Source organism: Danio aesculapii, chromosome 4 (assembly GCF_903798145.1).
Source record: "Danio aesculapii chromosome 4, fDanAes4.1, whole genome shotgun sequence".
Taxonomy (NCBI): Eukaryota; Metazoa; Chordata; class Actinopteri; order Cypriniformes; family Danionidae; genus Danio; species Danio aesculapii.
In genome coordinates this window covers 46,670,061-46,686,075 of record NC_079438.1, presented here as the reverse complement: position 1 = coordinate 46,686,075, position 16,015 = coordinate 46,670,061, and positions in this window count along the sequence as shown.

Below are 16,015 nucleotides of genomic sequence, written 5' to 3'. Positions count from 1 at the left end.
TCAGGACCTCAGTTTCACATCTCATTGGAAAGACAGCGCTCACTGACAGTACAGTGTCCCCTTCACTATTCTGGGGCATTAGGACTCACACAGGCTGCAGGTTGAGCACCCCCTGCTGGCCTCACTAAGACCACTTCCAATAGCATCCTAGTTTCCCATGTGGTCTCCAATCCAGGTACTAACCAGACTCAGCCTTGCTTAGATTCAGTGTGTAACCGGTCTTGGGGCTGTAAGGTGATATGGCTGTGGTTTTGCTAGTCTTCATTATTCAGACAATGAGTAAATGTCTGAATAGAAATAATTCATAAAAGTTGATTTGCGTTTTGAAATCTGATTCAAGCCAGACCTAGATCTACTCAGACACAAAGCTAAGGTAAAAAAAGGAAGCTTATCATGCATTAGGAAAAAAAATGTTCTGATTTGAATTTTCGTGACAGACATTACTATGAAACATGACTGTGCTAGAAACAAGATCATAGCTGCATCCCAAATGGCACTCTACACTCTGCTTCACATACATTCATGCTTCATATCCACTATGTACTTATGCACTTACACACTCAACAGCATAGTATATGTATGTAGTGTCGTCCCAAATGGAACACTAATGGTTTTCGTAATAAGCGGAAATTCAAACCGTTTCCCAGATGACATTTGACGGTTGGCAAATTAATGAAACAAATGAACAAACTACCAAATAATACCTGCCATGAGTATAACCTCAGTGTGAATGCACTACTTGCACTATTTATACTACAAAATGACGTAGAATAGTGCATAAGCATGCGAATTGGGATGCACCTCATGTACACGGCTAATCTAGCATTTTTAGCTTAGCATAAGCTAATGCTTAATATATAAAACAACTGTGATTCTGTTTACTGATTTTTGTCTAGAATGAGGCATAATTAATGTTCATGTTTTTTTTGTCGCTATTCAATGCTAAGTGCTTATTTGTCACACAAATATCTGCCATTTTCTTGTTAAAACATATGCAGATATCAGTTTCCTGCCAAACTTAATTATGATTCAGGCCTGATAATAGAAGCATGTAAGGGGTAAAATAGCATTTTGGCTTAGCTTAACCTAATTTATACATACTAGTTTACATTTTTTTAACTTTTTCATTCTTTTTATTTATATTCAAGTCAAGAATGAATCATAAAATATTTAGTTTGTACCTTTCTATTTAATGCCAGACGCATTATTATTGCATAACATCCGTAGGTTCCCATTCTAATACAAAATATAGGCTAATTGAGCCTGATAGCAACTTAGCTTTGCAAACTTGACAGAAACCTGTTTAGTTAAACTTGAATTTCTAATCTAAATTTGTTTGAAAAGTACTTTACTGTTTATACTTAGATTCTGAGATTAAAGATACTTAGATTAATCCAACCAAGGCCAGCAAACCAATTTATGTTAAGCTAAAACCAGCTGGTTTGCTAGTCGTTATAGCATACCTGATCCACTTAGGATGTGAGCCGTTTTTATAGTTGTTTTTTTAGCAGGTATCAGCATCCTTTACTGACAATTCAAGGATTTTAGTCAAGAATTAGCTTTTTATCTAAAGCTAATGGCTAACTTTTCATATAAACACCCCTAGGCGCTACTCTTGAAAAATACTGGGTAAAGATAAACCATTTACTATTGTAACGTCATATTTATGTGTATCAAAAAAAAATTCTGTTAAGCTGAATAAACAAAAACATGCCAGCATCTTCATTTTGACTCACTCATCTCATACTCTAGATTTGAAAATCCCTGTACACTACTGAACAAAAAAACATATACCAAATAGGTCATCTGTGAACCTGTTATCACTTCTGAAACCATTATCATCAGCGTTAACACTAATATAAGCGCACGGTGCACAACCATAATGAAGATGTGCACACCACAAACATGTCTCTCCATCCTTGTGTCCATCTCCATTCTGCAGATGCACATAAGTGGCTCATCATACACTGTTAGCCAGAAAGAATGCTAGTTATTTCACCTTAAATGTCACTGGCAATTTATTCCACGCGGCTCATTCAGCTGATCTGTGATCTGTTATTTAAAGAATGCAGGACGTGTTATCGACACAGACGGATCTGCCATTATCAGTAATGTGCTCTGGATTGCGCAGCTCCGACGGACCAACGGAGGGAGATTTCGGGTTCACAGGCCCTGTGAAGTTTTGTCTTTTGATGTGGCAAAACTAACCTCTACCAGATGGACCAGGATCAGTCCAGCAGGGAGGCCCAGCGGTGACACTGAAACGCACATACCAGACCAATGGAGATAGAAGGAAACGCTCACATGTACACAAACACTTTTAAGTAAGAAAAACAGCAGGGCTGTGATTGGAATCACAAACTACTTTTGATGTTTATGCAGTGTAAAGTATGTGATATCTGTCTCAGTTAAAGGCTTATCAAAAAAGCATTTATGTTTATAGTAATGTATAGAATTTCAATAATTTAAGAATATTTAGAACAAAGAACTATAATATAATATAATATAATATAATATAATATAATATAATATAATATAATATAATATAATATAATAGAAAATCTTATTTATTTATTTGCATTGATTACATTAAAACAACACCAATTGTTCTTTGTTTTTTTACCGCTTTTTATTAAGTTAGATTACAAAGGTGAAAATACTTTTTCCAAGATGAAAAATGGAAACCATTTATTATTATATTATATTATATTATATTATATTATATTATATTATATTATATTATATTATATTATATTATATTATATTATTACACATTATATTATATTATATTGTATTACTACACATTATATTATTGCATATTACAGTAAAATTACTACAATAATCCAGTTAATATATTTTGCATAAACCTTAAAGTTCGACAAACTTTAAGACAAAAAAATAAAATAAATAAAAATTAATACAAATTATTTTAAAAATAAATCATGTTTTGCAATTGCAATTTGATAATTGGACACCATTTCAAAAATTTAGCATAATAAAATTATGCAACAACATAAATCCTATTGCAATTCAAGATTCCAATAAAGCATTCATTACATTTTTACATAATTATTATTATTATTTTTTTATTATTATTATTATTATTATTATTATTATTATTATTATTATTATTATTATTATTATTATTATTATTATTTTAAGCATATAGGACTGAATCCAGGTGTTTTCAAACATTTAAATCTCAAGGCTATCAAAATATGATGCAAATGTTTTTATATAAAAGATAAATTTGATCAGTGATTTATATACTTTCCTTTTAGTTTATAGACCAATTTTTTTATTTTACATTACATTAAATTACTTTGCAAGACAAGAAGATCAAATTTACTCCATATATATTATATTAATTTATACTCATTAGTGAAATTTCTGTAATGAAACTCTAAGGGCGTGCTCACACAATGTACAGTTGCCTTGAACCGTGCCAACTGAACCACGTCTGAGCCTGAATTGGAGCACTCGCATTATTAATGTGCTCCTGCATCCTTAGGATGCTGTCACCTCGGCAGCCAATGTGCTTGCTCCTCATCATTTTAAATGCTCTGCGTAATTTTTCGCTGTCAAGCTGCAATGCATTTCGCAGACCCTCTTCCACCCCAGCTCCACCTGTGTTTAGATCTGCTATGTGGGTTACATATAAATTATGTTTAATATTCTCAGATGACATGTCTGTGTATATACTTGCAGTAGCAGGTCTCGGTATTTGCTCTGCCGTAATAATCAAAGCAGCAGCAGCGTAGCAGATCTATATCACCAAGACCAAATATAATCAATATTGCCATATACATATTCATTACCATACTAAATCCCGAGAGTGTTCGTGACAGAACCACAGTATTTTCTCCTTTTTATTGAAAAAAATGACTAAATTTTTTTTATACTCTTCAACTGACCCCTTAGTGACCCCCAGGCCTGACAGTTTATATGCCTCCTCGATAAACCACAGACCAAGATCTACACCTCAATCCCATCATCAGACATACACGGCTGCCTTATTTCAGAGTGATAAAGACCCAGATTTGTGGTTTTTAAATGAAGATCGTGTGTGATTCAGTCATGCAGAGCCTCGCTAATGGCTATTTCAGTGTCTTAGTTAACACCTTCTTTCAAGTACAGCTACACACAGCTGGAGCCGAGAATAACTCGAGCCGTTTATGATGGGCCTTATTCCCATTTGACCTAATTTATCCTAAATTGGAGAGATGATTGTATTCAGCAGGGGGTGCGAGACACGCCGGGCTCCTGACAACACCCTCACAAACCCTTTCAAAGCAAATATTTGAGATTATTCAAGGCAATTTCCGCCCGTCCGCACCTCCAGCTTGCGTGTTCAGGACAGCCGTAACCACTTGAAACATCTTATTCTGCCGGGCTGAAATGGGAGAGCCGAGCTCTGGGTTTTTTTCACAGCGGGTGATCTAAGAGTAATCAAACATCGACTAAAGCCTGCTAAACTGAAGTCCGGTGAGACGAGAACAGCACTACATTACTTCACATCTCCAGCAACCTCTGAAAACAAGCCACCAAGGAGGCTCATCTGAACTATGGCAAGCCGTTCTCACTTTTAATCATTCATTTGATATGATTTCTTGACATTAACAATTCTGATTTCAGTTTTTACAAGTAACAATGGCAGTTTTTAATATTATCAATATGATCACCTCCTGTAGTAAAATGTTAACAGTGCAGATGCGTCACGATTTATCAGTGTAAACACGGGGAAAATAAGTATTGAACTTGACACCATTTTTCTCAGAAAACATATTTCTAAAGGTGCCGTTGACAACCAAAGAAATCCATATATGCAAAGAAAACAAATCTAATTAGTTTACAAATTAAGTTATGTGTAATAAATGAAATGACACAGGGAAAAAGTATTGAACACATGAAGAAAGGGAGGTGTAGAAAGGCAGTGAAAGCCCAGACAGCAGCTGAAATCTGTCTGTAGTTCTTCAGCAACCTTTTTCCCTTTCTCATTGCAAATTAACATTAGCTGCTTCAGTCCAACATCCACATTAGCAGGAGGATGAAGATGAAACAAAGATGGACATTTCAGCAAGACAATGATCCAAAACACAGTCAAGGAAACTCTCAAATGCTTTCAGAGAAAGAAAATCAAGCTGTAGAATGGCCAAGCCAATCACCTGACTCGAATCCAATATAAAACGTGGAAATGTAATATTGGGAAGATATCAAAAACTGGCATAGTTATTAGCAAAAATCCAGCCCCTAATATCCAGAATGAGCATTTAAATCAGAGAAAATGTAATTATTTAAATCAAGAATTCCTATCCTGTAAACGAATGAAAGCGAAAATAGCTTGCCATAGACGTGCTTGTGATTTCTGGAGCTGCAGATGAGGGCTATGAGAAGAATGCTGATCTGTTAGCATTAGCGCTTCCGCATGGCCTTGAGCGTCAAGCCGAAGCCTCCGCTGGATGAGAGCTTTATTTCAGGTGCATAATTGGACTCGGGGCTTTTATGGCCTCATTTACTGGAGGAGAGGCTGAGCACGAGCACATCTGTGAAGGTTATGTTTGCGCACTAGGATTTCAGCACATCATGTTGAGCTATGTGAACCAAACGCTTGCTATACTAGTCAAGTCGGTATTAACAAACACAATAAGCCAGAGGTCCTCAACTTTATGTGCTGCCAGAGCTGCAGGTCATGAATTGTGTCTTATTTATGGTATATTTCTTTTAGCTTGATTTATAGCACTGCAACTAGACATACTGTATATGTTAAGTATGCAGCTAATTATATGGCATGCTGGCTAAATCGTGACCCAGGTGGAGCGGTAAACTCAGCGAAGGCCCTAAAACTACTATTGTTTGCAGTATTTAGTTTTAATTAAGACCTGCTTTTTTGTAGGTATAAGATACAGGGTGACAGAAATCAAATGCATGCTTGCAACAATCAGAAAGTGCAAGTTCATGAATTTAAAATAAAGCCCAATGGAGAAAAAAAAGCATGTGTTTTCTAAATATAATATTCAAAATGCTGAAATGAATATTTAAAATGCCTTAACACATCACAATGAATTATAATTACTAAAATAAATTATGTTACACAATACAATATTAATGAAAAATGTCAAATTATTATGTTAAACTAAGTAATATATTGCATAATAATGAAAAACATTAAATAAACAATACAAATAAAAATATGATTTTCATAATGCTGAAAAGCATCTTTAAAATGCCTTAACACATCACAATGAAAATACAAATAATATTTGTCTAATATTCACTAACAGGTTTATATACTGTAAGATCAATTAAAAATAACTTAATCTAATCTTAATCTAAAATATTAAATTATAAAGTAATAATGCATAATAATTGCACAAAAAATAAAAACATTAAATAATCAATACAAATAGTAAGCCAAAATAAAAAAAAATTAATTACTGTTAATATTAAGGAAATATTTTAATAAATAAAAATAATTATTATAATAAAGATATAAAAATAAATAATATAGCTAATATAAAATAATTCTTTAATATCTAATAGCATCAAAAAACATGTTTTTAATATTCATTTTCATTATTATTATACTCAAAAATGTGCTTGTGTGGAACCCTGCATATTGTACAGTGCATTATTATTATTATTAATATTATGATTTTTGTTGTTGTTAAAAAGTAACAAATCCCATATGGAACATTTCAGAAATTCATATTATTTGTAATTTATTACTGTTTACATAATATTACAAATTATCCCCCAAAAAAGTTTTAAATTTTAAATTAAGATTATTATTTCAGCCTTTTTTAATACATTTTTTGTTGTTGTACAGTAACTTAAACCCAAAAAGACTGTGGGCCACATAAATGCTTACAAACTCCTAGAAAAAGCAAAAAATTGCTTCACAGAAATAGTTTACACCAAGAAAGACAGAAAGAAGAGTATAAGGTGCTAATCATACCAGTGTGGCACGTTTCTAATGGGCCCCCAGGAGACACAGGCCAGTAGACCCTGCCAACTCACAGCATTTATTCTGACACAGCAGTGTAATTACTGACCTCCATCATGATCCTGACACCAGTAATACCTGATGACAACATCTAACTTCATCACCAATCCATCACAAACCAATCAGAAACTGTTAAGCTAACAATCAAGGAAAAAAATAAAAATAAAACATCAACAGATTTTGACAGTGTTTTTTTCCAAACAGGAATACATCGAGGGAATTCTCAATCACGAAATGTGCAAAATGGAGGACGGTTCGCTCAACTCCGCTGTTTGTTTATTTGCCGGTTAAATGTGTTTATATTAGCGAATGGCGATAAAAGACGTCTGTTTTCCTCTTCGATTGGTGACCTGTGGCCTCTGGATGAAGCTGGAAAAGTACGCCTACACTCCTGCTGTGCTTTCTGCTCTTGGGTCATATACGTGGGATGGGCAAAGAGAGATGGAGGGAGAGACAGTGTGCGTACAGTCTGTGTGTGTGTGTGTTGCTGTGAAGCTCCGAGCGAATTTTAAATGCGAGTGATTAGTTCTTGGGTGGTTGTCTGAAAGCTTTACTATTGCCAGCCCAATACAGGCTTTGGAAAATGAAGCGCATAGTTATTTCCCTGTCTCTCCACGTCACCTCGAGCACCTTCGAACAGAACTACGCACAAGAACGATCAGAAAATACCTAGACAGCATAACTCCACAGAAGTTGTTGCAACAGGACAAGCGAATGTGAAACTGAATCAGAATTTGTGGTATAGAAATTTTGCCACTTACTATTAAAATGGAACAGACATTAGCTACGTTTCCATCCAAAACTGCGCATTAACTTTAAGCGCAAAACTGGATTATCGCATAAAAGATGTCCGAATAAAGCAGCGTTTCCATCCAATGAGTCAAATTGAACAAAATCGTCACTTCCTGATTATCTGCCGCCACATTTCAACAGTGAAAATGGAATTTGCTGCGATAAGTGAAGCTGCGTGAATCTTTTCTTCATTTAATAAATGACTTGCACCTCAGTGGGCAATGTGCATTTTCCCTTATCGAATAAAAAGTTTATCCTACTCAGTTATGCGCATACATTTTTTATGCACATTTTCCATTAGCCGTTTTTTATGCACATATCCAAAATGCGCATAAAAATAAGAGGATGGAAAGATAGCTATTGACAATGTGTATGTATATATATATATATATATATATATATATATATATATATATATATATATATATATATATATATATAATATGTTATATATAATATTAAAGACAATTCTATAAAATACGAAAATATGTTTTATGTAATTATCTGTTGCCTTAGACAAGACTCATGGCTGAGAATTAATATTAATAATAAGTCTTTCCTCACTGATTTATTATCTCTCCTTTCTACTTCATAGCCATGCTTATTCAAAATAAGATCATCATCATCAAATTATAACTTTAGTTTTGTCGACTTTCAAAGCTCGCTGCGTGCCGACACCTCTGCATAAAAGTTACTCCGGTTACACAGTACATAAGCAGCATGTATTTTATTGGCATGACTGGTATTTACACTGGGAGCAGAACAATGTGTGATGTGCGCGAGAATGGTTTTCTGTGCGCATGCATCAGTTTGCTTTCATCAGCGTTGTTTTGGTTGCACATATAGAATAACAAACTTGCACATGCAAAAGACGCCAAACGTGAATAGCCCCTAACGTCTTTATTCTGGGATAACCACTCTAAAATAAGACACTTGCATGAAGTAAATCTTACCTTCAAGCTTTTACTGGGACTCGTTTTTTGCCACCCTCAGCAAGATGCCACCCTGGGAGATCACCCATATTGCCCATGCCTAAATCCACAACTGATTACACATTTCAGGGGAAGACAGGTCAGTCGAGACGTAGCATTTTTTTTATAAAAAAGAGGAAATAAGATACATTGGAGAAAAAAAGAGGTAAAAAAAAGTCCCTCCCAGACTGTCCTTAAAGAAGGACAGTACCAATCGTAGCTCCATCTAAATTCACATACTTGAAGTTTACAAGAACCGGCTTTACTGACAAAGTGCATAGCGGTTATACATAGTTATATTAAAGGTCCCTAAAATTCAAATAAAGATTTTTAGATGTTAGTATCAGTATTGTTAGTTTTTAGGATATCTATAAGCTAGTGTGCTCCAAAACTGAGACAATTCACGTTTAGAGGATATAAATCTAAAGCTAAAGCTTGTAGTTTGTCACTTCCACCTACTGTAAATGGAGCAACGGTTTTATTCACGTCACCTCATACTTCAGTTTCTCATCAAATCTTGACCAGTTAAATGCTCTCTTGTATCTGACATGCAGACCTTTAATATAATTGTGTTAGGTAGCTCGATTTGGCACTAGTATAGTAAACAAAAAATACTTAACAGCACACAGAAACACAAAATCTAACATTTCAGAAAGCAGATAGCAATGTCCTGACTACTTTAAGATCAGATGATTAAGTTTTCCTCAGAAAATCTGAAACTCTATCATCTCTTGCTGAGCTTGATAGAAACAAAGTTGGCTAACTGGAAATATTAGACACAAATGACCTCCCTGAAGCAGCCCACAACACTCATTTCCATTGCAAATGGATTAAGGAGTCGCAGAACATCTGCCAGGCTGAATCCCCACCCACAATCACAGCTCTCCGCTCAAAAGCAAGCACCACGTGGAGAAAAAGAAGAGCGTCCCGCTGGACCATACTGAACTGACTCTATCCCACAACCCCCCCTGATCGTAAAAATAGTCCTCCAGGAGCTATTTATTATTAGTTTGGCCATTTTAGGTTTCCACACACACATTCTCTCCTCCCTAAACATAATCAAATGATGAGGGCTTGAAACAAGGGCTGCTGGATGAAAGTGTTGGGATGATAATGATGCCACGTAATGATTTCCCCCGAGGAGATCGGATCTATTGCCAGGAGGAAGAACGGGGAGAAGAAAGACCTGAGGGAGAGAGTCGGTGTAAAGAGGGAAACACTCCACATCAGCATTTCACACGAGCACCTCCGTCATGAAAGACACTGCGAGCGAGAGGTGGAGGCCATATTAGGATGAGAACCATTCCGATCCTCTTCCACGTTCTCCATATCCCTTTCTGAACGTCTCTGGTAAGATATCAAACGTTTGAGAGGCAGTGAGCGATTGTTAAACTGTTCAAACAATGCAGAGTGTGAGATTAACAAATAATTTGTGTCTGTAGGTATCTTTTTATCCAGAGATATGAATTAAATGTATGCGCAAAACTAGAATTTTGCATAAAACGTTTGCAAATAAAGTACTGTTTTCATTCAATGAGTCAAAGAGAACTAAATCATCACTTCCTGATTAATAAACGCCAAACATCATTTCAAGAGTTCACACTAAGCTAATGCTTGATGATTGGAAGTCAGGCATGCTGTCCTGGGAAACAAAGAGAATGGAGGTAAAACCACTATTTATGTAGGCTTGTCTGATTGGTTTAGCAAGTGATCCTCTCGATATTAGTTTAGAAAACTTCACAAAGAAAATCGGAAATCGCTGCAGTAAGAGAAGCCACTGTGGGACATTTTCTTATATAATAAAGTACTTAAAAAACGAAGACGAAACAAAATGAACACGGAGTAGCTTTTAGAAGCATCTGTAGGCAATAATGCTGAACCACTGTAATGAAGAACTTTGGCTGAGGGATTTCAGAATGACCAAAACAACATTTCAGATGCTTTACAATGTGGTTAGTCTGCTGGTTTGACCATTGATGCCGTCCCATCGCACCCGTTTATGTACCACATGATCTGCTAAAACAAAATCACATGACTTTTTGGATGAGCATGCTGGAATTTATTCAATATGTGTGTTTCCGTTGTTGTTTATTTACACATACACTGTAAAACCCAACAGTCAACTTTATCAAATGAAATGAGTGTAGTTAACTCAAAATTGACTGAAAGTTAATTCTACTCATTTGAAAAGAGTTTTAAACTCGGTGTTGAAGGTAATGAGTGAATTAAATACCTCATTACTTCAACTTAAATGGAGTAAGTTCACAGTACTCATATAGATTAGTTTTGTTACTCAAATGGTTTGTAGCAATCGGTTTCCTCAAACAGCATCACAAACTGCTTGAGAAATTGTTCTACTATGATAATAGGTGATGAAAATAAATAATTTTTAATAAGATGTGCTTGTGTTTATTAACCGTTTATTCAGTTAAACATGAATTTTGAACTGTAGGTCTACATAAGCTCGAAACAGCGATTTTTGATCACCTTAATCCAACTAAAGTCATAACTGAACTAAACAGAAATGGAATTAAGAGGTGGAGTTTGCATATATTAGTGGCACCATTGAAGTAAACACCGCAATCAAACTATTAGTTTTTTCTTTCCATTCGACGTGCGTTATTAAATTCCATAACACTTTCACCAGTTCTTACTCCTTATTTGCGTCTAATACCACAGTTTGTCACAGGGGCATGAATGAAATGTTCATGAGTGAAGGTGAAACTGCCAAACTGCATTGAAAGTCACCCAAAATTACAGGAAACTCTTACATGAAAGCACTTCACGTACACACCTTTATTATATTATTGTCTATTAGGGCAAATAACTGGATTGCAGATGTTCATGTAAACATAGTCAGTAGTGTCTTCGAAGTAAGTGAAAGATCCAGAAGGGCATCCTGCTGATTTGATTTAGACGGCTCATCAGTTTGACTTTCATTCACCGTCATTAATCAGATTCACTTAAGTGAACTGCATCCATGTTAGTACGTCACGTTTGATGTGATAATTTCACAGTAGGAATACACACAGGTTCGAAGGCTCGTTCTTGCCGCGCTAAAATATCAATGTGAAAGTCATCATAGCTTGAGTAGAATAGACCCATCTCCCAACCCAACTTTGAGAATAGATTAGCGGCGATATTTTTTTAAAATCGCACAATAAGAGTTTCACGTTAACGCCAATAATGGCCCACCACTAATACCTCGAAAATAAGTGGATGCAAACATAGCTTGAATTAGAGAGATGCGATTAGATCAATCAATTGCATCACCACCCTATGCCTGGGATTCACTTCTAAAGTTTGTGAGAAGTAATAAGCACTCATGCACTGTAACTACCCTTTTTTTCTGCCCAGGAATCTGCTCTTGGTCTCGGCAGAGATGTTTTAACTGGTGAGTCCAGACATCCAGAGTAATGTAGACCTTGCTGTGACAATTGGTTCAGATGACTGACAGACTGGACCAATGAGAGAGAATCCCTTTAAGCAACAATGTGGTGCATCTTTGTAAACACAGAGTCGTAATTGGTTGGAAAGCCTCCTGCGATTTAACTACCGGCATGCACAGCAAAGCATTAGCTCTACGAATATGTGTTAAAAAACGGTTCGAACACACCCTAAGTACTTCTAAAAGGATTGATGGGTGTTACACAATCCATTCTTTGGAAGCGTTGCTCGGTGTCTGTGGTAACAAAGCAGGCATGTATGGGCAATAAGTGTACCGCGTCTGCCAGGCCCGAATGGTAGTGCATCAAGTCTGAAGGTGACAATGCACTCTTGCCCATTTGCACCACATTAAGGCCTGCTCTCGACAGAAAAGTGCCTTTCTGCGTTTCACCCCTCTTTACCCTAAAGTAATGGAGCTTTTTCACAGCTCATGGAGGCTTTTGCAGGCCATGTGCTTAATGGCGTTCGGTTATCACCTGCCTGTCTGCTCGCCGAGTTCATCCCTATTTGTCTCCAGGAGGACTTCAGCCGCATTGTTTGGATCACAATCCACTAAGCCTGATTTGAACGGCAGAACTGAGCTTTGTATTTTCCAAGTTGCAGAAACACAGAACATTAAGGGTTTTATAACAACACATAAATAGTATGCACTCAACAAAATGACGTTTGCTGCTTGTTCAAACTACTTATTTAAAATGAGCTGAAACAACACAATTTCTAAGGTTTTTTTGGGACAACTATATTGTTTTATGTTCAGTCCACTTAAATTTATAAATACTAGTAAGTTAACTTAATTCCATCATGTTGCCTCAACACAGGTGTTCCACAAGGATTTATTTTGGGCCCTTTACTTTTTACTTTATATATCAATGATCTTCCATCCATTTGTCCTAATAATAATAATATACAAATGTACGCAGATGACACTGTTATGTTTATTCATAATAGTAGTGTGTTGCAAGTTGCAAACTTACTCACAGAATCACTGGTACATCTTTCAGCCTGGTTAGAACAATGCTGTTTACAATTGAACATCTCCAAAACAGTGTGTATGTTCTTTTATAAGAATAACAGGTTAAGTGAAGTACCAGATGTATTTGTATCAGGGGAAAGATTACAAGTTGTATCTGAGTACAAGTACCTTGGTGTTTTGATAGATTCAAAACTATCATTTAAGTCACAGGTTAAAAAATGTTAGTAACCGGGTCAAGATTCAGTTTAGCAAATTTTAGATTTATTCCTGATCAGATGTCATGTGAGGCTGTATAACCTATCATCACTCCATGATCCTTTCTCATATCACTTATTGTTTAACCACTTGGTCCCAAGCTAGCATTACTCATTTGAAGACATTTGAAGCATTATACAAACAATCCTTAAAAACCCTTGATAAGAAATCAGTTCAGTTTCACCAATGTTCAATATTAAAGAAATACAACCTGCTTAGTTGGGAACATTTAATTAAATATGTACATGTCTGTTTAATGTTTAAGACCCTACATAACCCGATTTCACCACTAAATCAGTTTGTGAAAGTTAGAATGACTGCTCACCGAACTACTAGAGGTGGTGAAAGATGGGACTGTATTATTCCCCTATAAAAGTCAATTCAGTCAGGCGGTATTTGAAAGCTGCTAGGGAACGGAACTCCATCCCAACAACAATTAGAAGATCACCTACGTTTTATTCTTTTCAGTTTCATGTTAAAAATTGACAAATCAGCATTAGTACTGTCTTGACACTTGTACTGTTTGTTTTTGGCTATTTGTCCTCTTCTGCTGTCATCAATCTGTTTTTGTTTTTTTATTGTATTTTATATATGATAGTGTATTTTATGATATTATGCTTTGCTTCTACTTTAGGTGTGACTTTTTAACATTCTGTAAGGGGTCTACGGATGAAAAATAGTAATTATTGGCTAATTCTGGCACATTTTACAGTAATGTTTATTATTGTGCATTGACCCAGCAACAAATAAAAAATAAAAGTAAAAAAAAATCAATTGTGTGGAACCCAGCATTTTATACAGTGTATTACAGTTTAGTACTATAGTCCTCAAGGGAACACATTGTTTTGCAAATAAGTTTAATACTACCACAACAAATGCTAATAAGCTGTATTCAAAGACATGACAATAGAAATGTGAGGCCTAAAAAGAGCTTAAAAGACTTAAATATGACAGCTTCTAAACAAAAAAAAAAAACAACCAAAATGGTGCCATGTATTAAAAATGATTATATTCATTTTCAAACACAATTGCTGCATCCCAATTCACATACTATCTGTCCTAAATAGTGAATTAAAGTCAAGTCATAGTCAAAAATAGAATTAGCAGTTGAGTTGTAATAAAATAGTAATAGTAATTAGTAGTAATATATTGTAGTCTGTTGAAAAGAGTATGCCATAGGTTCTCGGATGTTGCACTATTTCTGGTCGAAGTTTGAAGTGTAGTACTGCCTGTAGTCTAACTGCTAATATTGCCCTCAACACAATGTGTGTTGGACATACGATTAGAACTACAAAGTTTGGGTAAAAACAAACTACAAACATGGCAGACGCGCAGGACCAACAATCAAGAGGCATTGGTAAAGTTGTTTGAATGACTATTAATTAATATTTAGCCCACAAGAAGATATTCAAATCAAGTTTTCCATGTTATATTTCATATGCAACAACAACTTATTTCAAGACGCGTTTGGAACGTAGACAGTAAAAGGTTTGGAACATTTGGTGGAATAATGGGTAACACTTTATTTTGATAGACCATTTGAGTATTGAGCAAGTACATGTCAACTTGCACTAACCCCAACCTAACAGTCTATTTATAATCTAATGAGAATTAGTGAGCATGTAGATGCAATGTAACTTTAATTTAACAAACAGACCATCAAAATAAACTGTGACCGAATATTGCAACGACAACATATAAAAACAACAGTTATTTTTATTATTTTATGTTTGGAAGAAAGGTATCTGTAGTTTATGGAATAAAAAAAATCTGATTTTATTCCATAGCAGTAATTTAAAGAACTGTCAGAATTGTAAAGAGGTTAGAAAACGTAACGTAATTGGACGTAACTACTTACATGTGTAATTTTATTTTAGCCTACATTCTTCTCTCTAAATGCTATTTCAACTCAATTCTGGGTGTAATACTGACTAAAACTGTTGGGTTAGACCAAATTGAACACGATGTTTGGGTTTGTCCACATTTGGGTTTAAATAACCTAACATTTCTTAGAGCGCTCAATACAACTAACAGTCCTCTAATGCTAAAAAAAGCTGCCAACCATCAACACATAAGTCACTACGTTCTCGATCCCTGAAAGAAAGACAGCATTTGGATTTCAAGCAGCAATTTATTTCACCTCCAGATGAGTGTCTCCCGTGTTCCTGCGTGTTCAGAAACGGCCCGGCGTGCGTACAAGCTATTATCCTCGCTCTGTTCAATTATTGATTGGCGAGTGCCACAGGGTGAGCGAAAGCGCGGAATACGAAGACCAAATAAATCTCAGTTTGGACTTTTCCACTTTGACTCTTGGACTCCCTGGACTGGCGACAGTAATGGGGATGCTAAAACCACAATTACGTGCCACGTCAAGAAGAAATCAAACATCTGCACCATGTTTTCTTCCCACTAGACTGGACGACGCACGTACAATGCTGCAACACCTTTGTAACATGCAGTCTATAATGGTTCATGGTTATAATTGACAGAACCGGACAGCATCGGTTTCACTGCTATTATGACATCTCGGATCAGTCGTGTCGGCTACTGTTCCGATTGGAAGTTTTTTAGTTG